Source organism: Saccopteryx bilineata, chromosome 9 (genome assembly GCF_036850765.1).
Source record: "Saccopteryx bilineata isolate mSacBil1 chromosome 9, mSacBil1_pri_phased_curated, whole genome shotgun sequence".
Lineage (NCBI taxonomy): Eukaryota > Metazoa > Chordata > Mammalia > Chiroptera > Emballonuridae > Saccopteryx > Saccopteryx bilineata.
Window position 1 is genome coordinate 45,293,697 of NC_089498.1, and position 9,327 is coordinate 45,303,023.

The 9,327-nt window shown below is 45.5% G+C and overlaps 1 non-coding gene across 1 annotated transcript; it reads left to right on the top strand.

The window, feature by feature from the left end:
• The first annotated feature begins 7,778 nt into the window (after window positions 1-7,778).
• Window positions 7,779-7,854, top strand: TRNAS-AGA (transfer RNA serine (anticodon AGA)). The gene has a single exon. It is a non-coding gene; the product is annotated as a tRNA-Ser (tRNA).
• The last annotated feature ends 1,473 nt before the right edge of the window (window positions 7,855-9,327 follow it).

Genomic DNA, 9,327 nt, shown 5'->3' on the forward strand with positions numbered 1-9,327 from the left:
ACTGCTCACATGACATCAAACCCAGCACAGAAATACACTGGTCTGCTTTTGTTGGGGGCTTCTTTTCCTTATGAAGGATTCTGTGTTGCAGAACACTGTCTTGGTCAGTTTAATTTTCAGACCCAGCCAGGGAACCAAAGAGGGTCAAGAAAATCTTTTCTTCTTATACATAAGAAACCCATTTGGTGGAATGTATGGCACAAAAATACAGATATAGGTATAGGAATAGATATACAGTCTTAAGAACAGACACACATACACACACACACAGAACTGTAGTTACACACATGTAGAGTAAACTCTAAGAAAATATTCTCAGTGCATGAACCACCCGGAGAGAGCCCTATTGGTGGGGCCTGGCTTGGTTTACTTCTTTGCTGTTAGAAGTGTTGGTACTAATGTCAGTGCTGTGGGTAGTTGGCATTAGAGTTAGTGATGTGAACAATGTACACGTGCCCACTTTCTCCCTCCCTCAGTCCCACCTAAGTCTCTCAACCGCATGTCCCTTTAGGATCATCTATGACTGCTGCAACAAATTGCCACAAAGTTACTGGTTTCAGACTACACATATTTATTCCCCTATAGTTCTGGAAGTCAGAAGTCCAAAATCAGTTTCACTGGGCTAGAATCAAGGTGTAAGCAGGGCTGTGTTCCCTTTGGAGCCACTAGGGGGAGCTCTGTTCCTCGCCCCTTTCAGCTGCTAGAGACCACTGAGACTTCCTGGCTTGTGGCCTCATCCATCACTTCAGTCTCAGCTTCCTTTATCACATTGCCTCCTCCTTTTCTGCAGTCAAATCTGTCCCTTTATAATGACACTTGTAATTACATTTAGGGTCTTTTGGATAATTCAGGATAATCATTCCCTCTTGGAACCTTGTAAAGTCCTTTACGCCATATAAAATAACATTTACAAACTTCAGGGATTAGGACCTAGAAAATTTGGGGGCCATTATTCAGCTTAAGACAGACCATAGTCCTTTTATACTAATAGTTATCGTCATCCTAATTGTTATCTTACAGTGATGTTCTATAATTGTTTGCTCTCGGATTTTATGTACCAGGTGCTGAGCCAAGGGCTCAAGGTACATTATACCCTCTAACTCTCCCAACAACTCTCTAAGGTAGGTTCCACCACTATCCCTAAGAAGCGGGGGAAGACAACACAGGACAGGGAGGAGCCCAAACCTGACCAGAATCCCACAGCCACCCTCTTGGGCTGACCCCTCTATGAGCATCGTAAGAACCCTGGTTGTCCTCAGATGCCCCTTTCCCTGGGCAGAGGTGTGCTAAGGCTTTGTGTAAGTCCAGTTTTAGAAACTGCTTTGTTGAGGTGTTGGCCCTCCATGAACTAACTCCTCCTGCCATCATTTGTGAAGCTGGCCTGCCCTCGGAGGGGAAGCCGTGCTGCATCAGACAACTCAGGACCGCGGGTTACCCATTGGTGCTGGCACACCGCAGGGACTCCCTGGAAACTGGGCTCCAGTCATGTCCACACAAGTCAGCTTTCCAGGGGATGTTTGCCAAATATCAAATGCCTGTAACATGGTCTCCTTTGAAGATCCAGGCTTAGGGAAAAAACACAGTCAGTAGCTCTTTTTTTTCTAGTAGCTTTTGTCAAACTGGCCAGCTGAGGTACCAGGGGCCTACGGGGCCAGACGGATGCTCACTCCTGAGAATACAATGTGAAAAGACCTGTAAGAATCTAGCCTTTATAAAGAATACTTCCCTGGGGCAAATAAGGAGGAGAGCAGTATTTCCACGACTGATGGCGTGTGTGTTAGTGGAGGGCTGCTCTATGACATATAGGAGACAGTATTTATTAACCATTGTAATATGTTTTTTTGGGGAAAAACCCCTAAAAACATGTACTAAGCACCACCAAACTACAAGATTTTGGTTATCACTGATCAAGAGACTAATTTAAAAAAGAAGAGGGTACTGGTTAAATAATTGACTAAATGATTATGTGGGGGGTTGGGTAAAGCTGAGACTTAGCTGTTCTGACAAAGAGCCAAGTTCAAAGTTTATTCTGCTCTCCCTCTTTTTCTCCAGGCTGACAAAACGGCTCTGCTCCATGACAATCAGGGACCTCAGTTCCTTCTAGGTGTTGGTCTTATCTGTGTCATCAAGTGGCTTGTCACCACTACCACCTACCCATGTGACCATGCCTGACTGCAAAGGAGTGTAGGAAATGTAGGTTTTCTTTCAGGGTTTGGACCTTATGTCTAATAAGAATGCATTACGCCTGACCAGGTGGTGGCACAGTGGATAGAGCATCGGACTGGGATGCCGAGGACTCAGGTTCGAGACCCCGAGGTCGCCAGCTTGAGCATGAGCTCATCTGGTTTGAGCAAAAGCCCACCAGCTTGGACCCAAGGTCGCTGGCTTGAGCAAGGGGTTACTTGGTCTGCTGAAGGCCCACAGTCAAGGCACATATGAGAAAGCAATCAATGAACAACTAAGGTGTCGCAATGTGCAACAAAAAACTAATGATTGATGCTTCTCATCTCTCTGTTCCTGTCTGTCTGTCCCTGTCTATCCCTCTCTCTGACGCTCTCTCTGTCTCCGTAACAAAAAAAAAAAAAAAAAAAAGAATGCATTACTATTGTGTTAGCTAGCTACTGCTATGTAACAAATTATCCTTTCTCTCCAAAAGAAACTTAAAACAACATACACTTATTACCTTATATTTTCTGTCAGGAATCTGGCACCTCTGGCTGAGGATCTCTGCCAAAACCATGAGCAAGGTTTTGGTGGGAGCTGCAGTCTCAATCAAGCGAGGGAAGATCCTTTTCCAGGCTTACAGGCTTGCTTGCTGACATGCTTGCTGGCAGCCTCAGGTTGTTGCTAGCCAGACCCCTTCAGGAGACCTACCACAGGGCAGGCCCCAGTCTGGTTTCCCTCTGAGCAAGAAAGTGAGAGAGATCAAGATAGAAGTCACAGTCCTTATGTCACGTAGTCTCAGCAGCGACATAGCATCACTTTTGCCATTTTCTATTTGTTAGAAGCAAGCCGCTGGGTACAGCCTATATTGCAGAGGAGGGGATTGTGGGCAGCATGAACACGAGCACGTGGGGCTCACTGGGCCACCTCAGAGGTGGCCTCCACAACTGTGGCCGAAGGGGAGATGGTTTGGGGACAATGAACTGTGTTTAGCACCCCTTCTCAAAGGAAGTCAATAATTTACATTGATAAGGGGGTAGCTTTCAGATACCAGCTAAGGACAGTGTCTGAGTGTTCTGGTGTCAGTGGGGGAGACATTTGTGCATAGAAAAGACTGATTACTTTGCATTTTATTTATTTATTTATTTATTTATTTATTTATTTATTTATTTTTTGTATTTTTTCTGAAGCTGGAAACGGGGAGAGACAGACAGACTCCCACATGCGCCCGACCGGGATCCACCTGGCACGCCCACCAGGGGCGACGCTCTGCCCACCAAGGGTCGATGCTCTGCCCCTCTGGGGCATTGCTCTGCCATGACCAGAGCCACTCTAGCGCCTGGTTCAGAGGCCAAGGAGCCATCCCCAGCGCCCGGGCCATCCTTGCTCCAATGGAGCCTTGGCTGCGGGAGGGGAAGAGAGAGACAGAGAGGAAGGAGGAGGGGGTGGGGGTGGAGAAGCAAATGGGCGCTTCTCCTATGTGCCCTGGCCGGGAATCGAACCCGGGTCCCCTGCACGCCAGGCCGATGCTCTACTGCTGAGCCAACCGGCCAGGGCTGCATTTTAATTTTTTATTTAGATTACTTTATATTTTAAATTAACCTTCAATGTATTAAAACTACCAATTATAAACTGTCTTTCTTAAGCTCCAAAGTTCTTCTTTCAAATATTATTCTATTTAAAAATCTAGGAAATTTAAAGTCACTTTCGGGGAGGTATTTGATTAATGTTCAGCCAACCCCACTTTCAACAGCTTCACATCCCATGTAGAGTCTTAGTTAATTAAATTCCCATAAATGTCCTGCTTTCACAAATTTAAACTGTTCAATTTTCTTCGGAAACTCAACAGAAGCTTCTAAGGAGTGAAACCTTCCCAAGTACTTAACTCTTATGATAAATTACAAGAGTTCCAAGATTATTTAAACATTCTGGGACCATCATTTAGAAAAATTCTCTTTCATGCTTCTGCAAAAAATTACAAGCCTAAAATAATGAATGACTCAATTGCATGCTTTATGTTGGAAGAGACTTACATTTTCTCCTATGTCAAATTCTCTTAAACATCGCAAATACTTTAGATACCAATATTCCAGAGGCCTTGAACACAACACAAAAGTATTAATTCTGTGGGTTCAGTTGACTTTCTCTCTCTATTTAATTGTATGCCTTCCTTACAACTAAGCATTAAAAGGCACTCCTAAGGAAAATTTTACTAGTGAGGTGAGGTTAATTCCTGGCCAGAGATTTGGGATTGGAAGGAGAGCTCTGACTTTCTAGTTATGAAAAAAGACCAAAACCTCTGAGCCCTTTTAAAATAGTTACCATGACAAAAAGGCTTCATGGCTACCAAGTTTTCGGTTGTCTGATCTGCATCCCAGGTTGGGTGAAGCCTGTGCACTGAGTCAGCAGTCAGCAGTCAGAGGAAGTCTGGAGTGCTGGCCGGCTGGCTCGCGGCTGGCCTGATGTCCGCGGGTGTGTCCACCGCTCGGCTCTACCCTGCAGTCTCACTGCCTGGCCTACCCAGAACCCCTGGAGACAGATAAATGACGTCTGGTGTGGTGATGGCACCTCTCATCTTCCCTTTGTTGTCCTCTGCTCCCCGCCAGTTGAAGACTAGGTTGTGACCCACAGAGAAGCAGGGAGGTTTCGGAGGGCCCCTTGAGGCATCTGGGATCTGGAGATTATCCCTGGGATGGGTTGTGTCAGTGGAATTCGGGGAGGGTACAACCAGCCTGGGCAGCAGGGTGTGGGGCAGCTGGGCTCAACTTCTTAACCCCCCCCCCCAGGCCCTGTGTCCTGGGGGAGGGGATGCAAGGGACCCACATTGGGGGGATCGGATAACTGGCTGGGCTTGGGGCTGGATGACAACAGAAGGAAGCTGGCTAAAGGACTTCAAAGCCCAGGGCTGCCCCTCCCACGCTCACAGACCTGAGCCCAGGGAGATTTTTCCCAGAGAGGGTCAGACCTACTGTATGCAGCACCAGGCACTCTTCCTTGGTCCTGATGTCATGGAGCTAAGTGTGTTGTAGCCCAGATGAGAGGGATTCCTGCCAGGAACCAGAGCCGGATGGTGGCAGAAGTGGGGTGGATTCTGCCTATATTTTGAAGGGAAGAAAGAAGATTTGCTGTGAGCTTGGATGTGGTGTGTGTGTTTGAGGAGAGAGAGAGAGTGTCAGAACAAGGCCAAGGTCCTAGATCTGAGTGACTGATTAAACAAAGGGGCTATTTCCTGAGGATGGCCTGAGGAATAGGTTCAGAGGGTATGGCATAAGTTCATTCTGGGCATGTGCTGGGAACTTCAAGGCACGGTGTCTTTCTAAATGTTGTAGCCACAATCTGAGTGAACACCTTTTCCATAACGGTCCCCACCCATAGAGGCAGGAAGCAGTGGGGAGGGAGGACTCCCAGCAGCCCACCCTGCCCAGAACGGGTCACATGGCTCTGTTTTCTGCAATGGAGGCTGTGAAAGCAAGCATCCAACAAAAGGTGCAGGATTTCAGTTTAATTTCAGGAGGCTGGGCCATTGTTGCACTGAAAAAATAAAATACTGAGGCTCTGTTAGCCAGAAGGGGGAATAGTTAATAAGTAACAGATCTGTCCCAGTGGGACTAATGGTGATATCACAGTCTTTAATAATGGCATTGTATGGCCGGGCCCAGTCATGACTGACACAGGCTGGGTCTCAGAAGCATCCTGTATGCCGCTTTGAGTATGTGGAGGTGAGGAAGTTCTGAGGAGGAGAGGGCACTTGGCAGTGGATATTCACTGGTCTTCATAGAGTTATTTCAATATTTAAACAACCTGTTTGGCTTCAGAACCCCATGAAGTCTGTCAAGAGCCCAGCCCCTCCCACCATTTGTTCTGGGATCCCCTGGGAACACTGAGGGAAGCAGAACATCACTATTTTGCACAAGAGGAAGAGGCTCAGAGAGGGGAAACAATTCAAGATGGCCGAGAGGAGATATGGTAGCTTCTTAGCACTAAGCATGTGCCTCCACTTTACATGTGATAAAACAATGGCAACAACAAGTGAGATATAGAAAAGAAAGGTTTTTTAACAGTAGGTAACTTTAAAGTTAGCATAAGTAACTTCATTTAGCTTCTCTTCTATCTTAAACTCTAATAATCTCAGAACCTACTTAGGTTTAAAACTCCCTACCCCCGGCCTTGAAGTTAGTTTTGCCAAATTGCAGAGGTGTCAGGGGTGGGTTGTAAATCCTAGAATGTTTAGAAATGTTTCTGATAGGCATGCGAAACATTTATTACTATTGTGTTACCATCTTCAAAGCTTATCGTTTTAGTATGTAGAAATATTTTTTCTTTTTAACTGATCCTATAGATAAACATTGTAACAAGACATTAAAATTTAATGAGCTTGTTAGCGAGATTAATGAATATGCTTTATGGCTTTTGTACCATGCTTTGCTGATCTCCTCCTCCTTCCCATACCCCAACTAGTATGTAATTTTGTCTTTAAAAGCTAGCCCCAAACTGTGTTAGGGGCCGCATGATTTGGATGACTTAGGTCTCCATGCAGTCACTGGCTTTAAAATAAAGACTCCTTAATTTGGCTACTTACCGTATTTTTCGCTCCATAAGATGCACCTGACCATAAGATGCATCTAGGGTTTTAAGGAGGAAAATAAGAAAAAAAGTATTCTGAACCAAATGATGTGCTAAAATATTTAATGAAATATACCACAATAATATTTCAACAATGTAACCTCAACAGCAGTATTAACAACCATTAGCACTGTTATTAACAAATGAGAAGAGACTTTAATGTTCAAATACTCTTCTAGTTGTCCGGGAACCCCAGGAACTCATCATTGCTGGTGTCAGAATTTAAGAAGCTCAGTGGCTCACAATCACTGGTATCACTTTCTTCGCTATTTTCATATATGATACCATCTTCAGTGCCATCTAAGACATTGCTAATGCCACATTTTTTGAATGACTGTACCACGGTTTCATTCTTCACTGACTGTCACGATGTTTTCACCCATTCACAAACTTGAGTGATAGTGGATCTCTTCATTCGTCCAGTTGGTGTCAGAGCATGCTTACCAGCAGTCATCCATTTGTTCCACTCTTCTTGCATAAAGACTTTAGATGGTTTGTTGATGGAAATGTCATGAGGTTGCAACTGGCTGGTAAGACCCCCCAGGAATTACAGCTACATAAGTCTTCACTTCTTTAAAGTTATTTTTGTGGTTTTGCTAATACGTGCTCTAAACTGGTCAAGCACTAACAGGGCAGCAAGTGATGTCAGCACTTTACACAGAGCTCCAGCAGCTGCAGCACCGCCCTGTACTGCTGCTGGTGCCTCTCACGTCTGCCCTCGATGATGCCAGACGAATACGCTCACACAACATCGCTTGCCTTCCCTCCTTCCACTGCATGCAACTGTGAAAACCGGAACCAGGAGACCACTCAGCAGATGCCAGGGTTCCATACACCACTGTGGCAGGTATGATTACGCTCCCGCTGGTGCTCATTCTACATATGTTTACCGGTATAGCGCCCTACAGCAGCTGAAAAAAATGAACAATAACTCTATAAGATGCACGAGCATTTTCCCCTCTACTATTAGGGGGAAAAAAGTATGTCTTATGACCCTGGCCGGTTGGCTCAGCGGTAGAGCGTCGGCCTAGAGTGCGGAGGACCCGGGTTCGATTCCCGGCCAGGACACATAGGAGAAGCGCCCATTTGCTTCTCCACCCCTCCGCCGTGCTTTCCCTCTCTGTCTCTCTCTTCCCCTCCCGCAGCCAAGGCTCCATTGGAGCAAAGATGGCCCGGGCGCTGGGGATGGCTCTGTGGCCTCTGCCTCAGGCGCTAGAGTGGCTCTGGTTGCAACATGGCGACACCCAGGATGGGCAGAGCATCGCCCCCTGGTGGGCAGAGCGTCGCCCCCTGGTGGGCAGAGCGTCGCCCCTGGTGGGCGTGCCGGGTGGATCCCGGTCGGGCGCGTGCGGGAGTCTGTCTGACTGTCTCTCCCTGTTTCTAGCTTCAGAAAAATGAAAAAAAAAAAAAGTATGTCTTATGGAGCGAAAAATACAGTAATTGTGTGACAAGACGTCGCTGTTCCAATACAATACAAGTACCTGACAGTTGGCCTCATTCTAAGTACATCATACACATTAACCATCAGCTTAATTTACAGATAAATTTAGCCCCAAACAAAATTCAGCTGAGTAAATCTAAAGATCTAATTGAATTTATTCAACAAATCAGGCAACATCCCATCTAACAGATAGTAAGGAGCTCCGAAGAACAGTACCAAATGGAAGACTTTTATAGGCAGAAGCAAGCAGAACAAGGAAATTTCTAGCAAAAGTGAATTGTTTGTGGCGAGATTGCCTTCCTTTGGGAACAAAAGGGGTCTATCAGGTGGATTACCTCACTAATGGTGACCCGGTAATTCCAGACTGACTGGGTAAAGATTACATTCTTGGGAGAGGTTGAAACTGCAATTAGGTTAGGTGTTAAATCTTGGTTTGGTGATCTGGGCTTAGCACAGTGATTCCATTTTGGGCCTGTTGTCTCTTTTAACAGTACGTAATATAGATATGATATAAGTAAATGCAGGTATTGGCATAATTACTTAGAGAAGGGAGCTCTTACAAATTAAGTGGCTTGCTTAGGGCAGTGAGTCTCAGCTGGGGTGATTTTTTCTCTGAGGAAACATTTGGAAGTATCTAGAGACATTCTTGGTCACCACAACTGCGGGGAGGGATGCTACTGGCATTTAGTGAATAGAGACCAGGGATACTGCTAAATATTCTACAGTCTCCTGGACAGCCAGTCACAACCAAGGTTTATCCAGGCCAAAATGTCTATAGTGCTTAGAAACCCTGCCCTGGAGACACTTGTGCCCATGACCCCAGAGACATGTATAAGAACATTCATAGCAGCAGTGAGCAATAGTTCCCAAACTGGAGACAGTGCCCATGTCCATCAAAGATGGACTGTAGTTTATTCACATAATGGACAAAATTAAGAAATAATAGCTATCTTTGTCAAAAGGGATGAATCTCACATTAATGTTGAATAAAAAAGCAGGTCACAGAAGAATCACATACTGTACGCTTTCCTTTATATAGCATTGAAAAGCGTACAAAGCCATACATATATATGAAATACGTAGAGCCTTGGCCAGGTAGC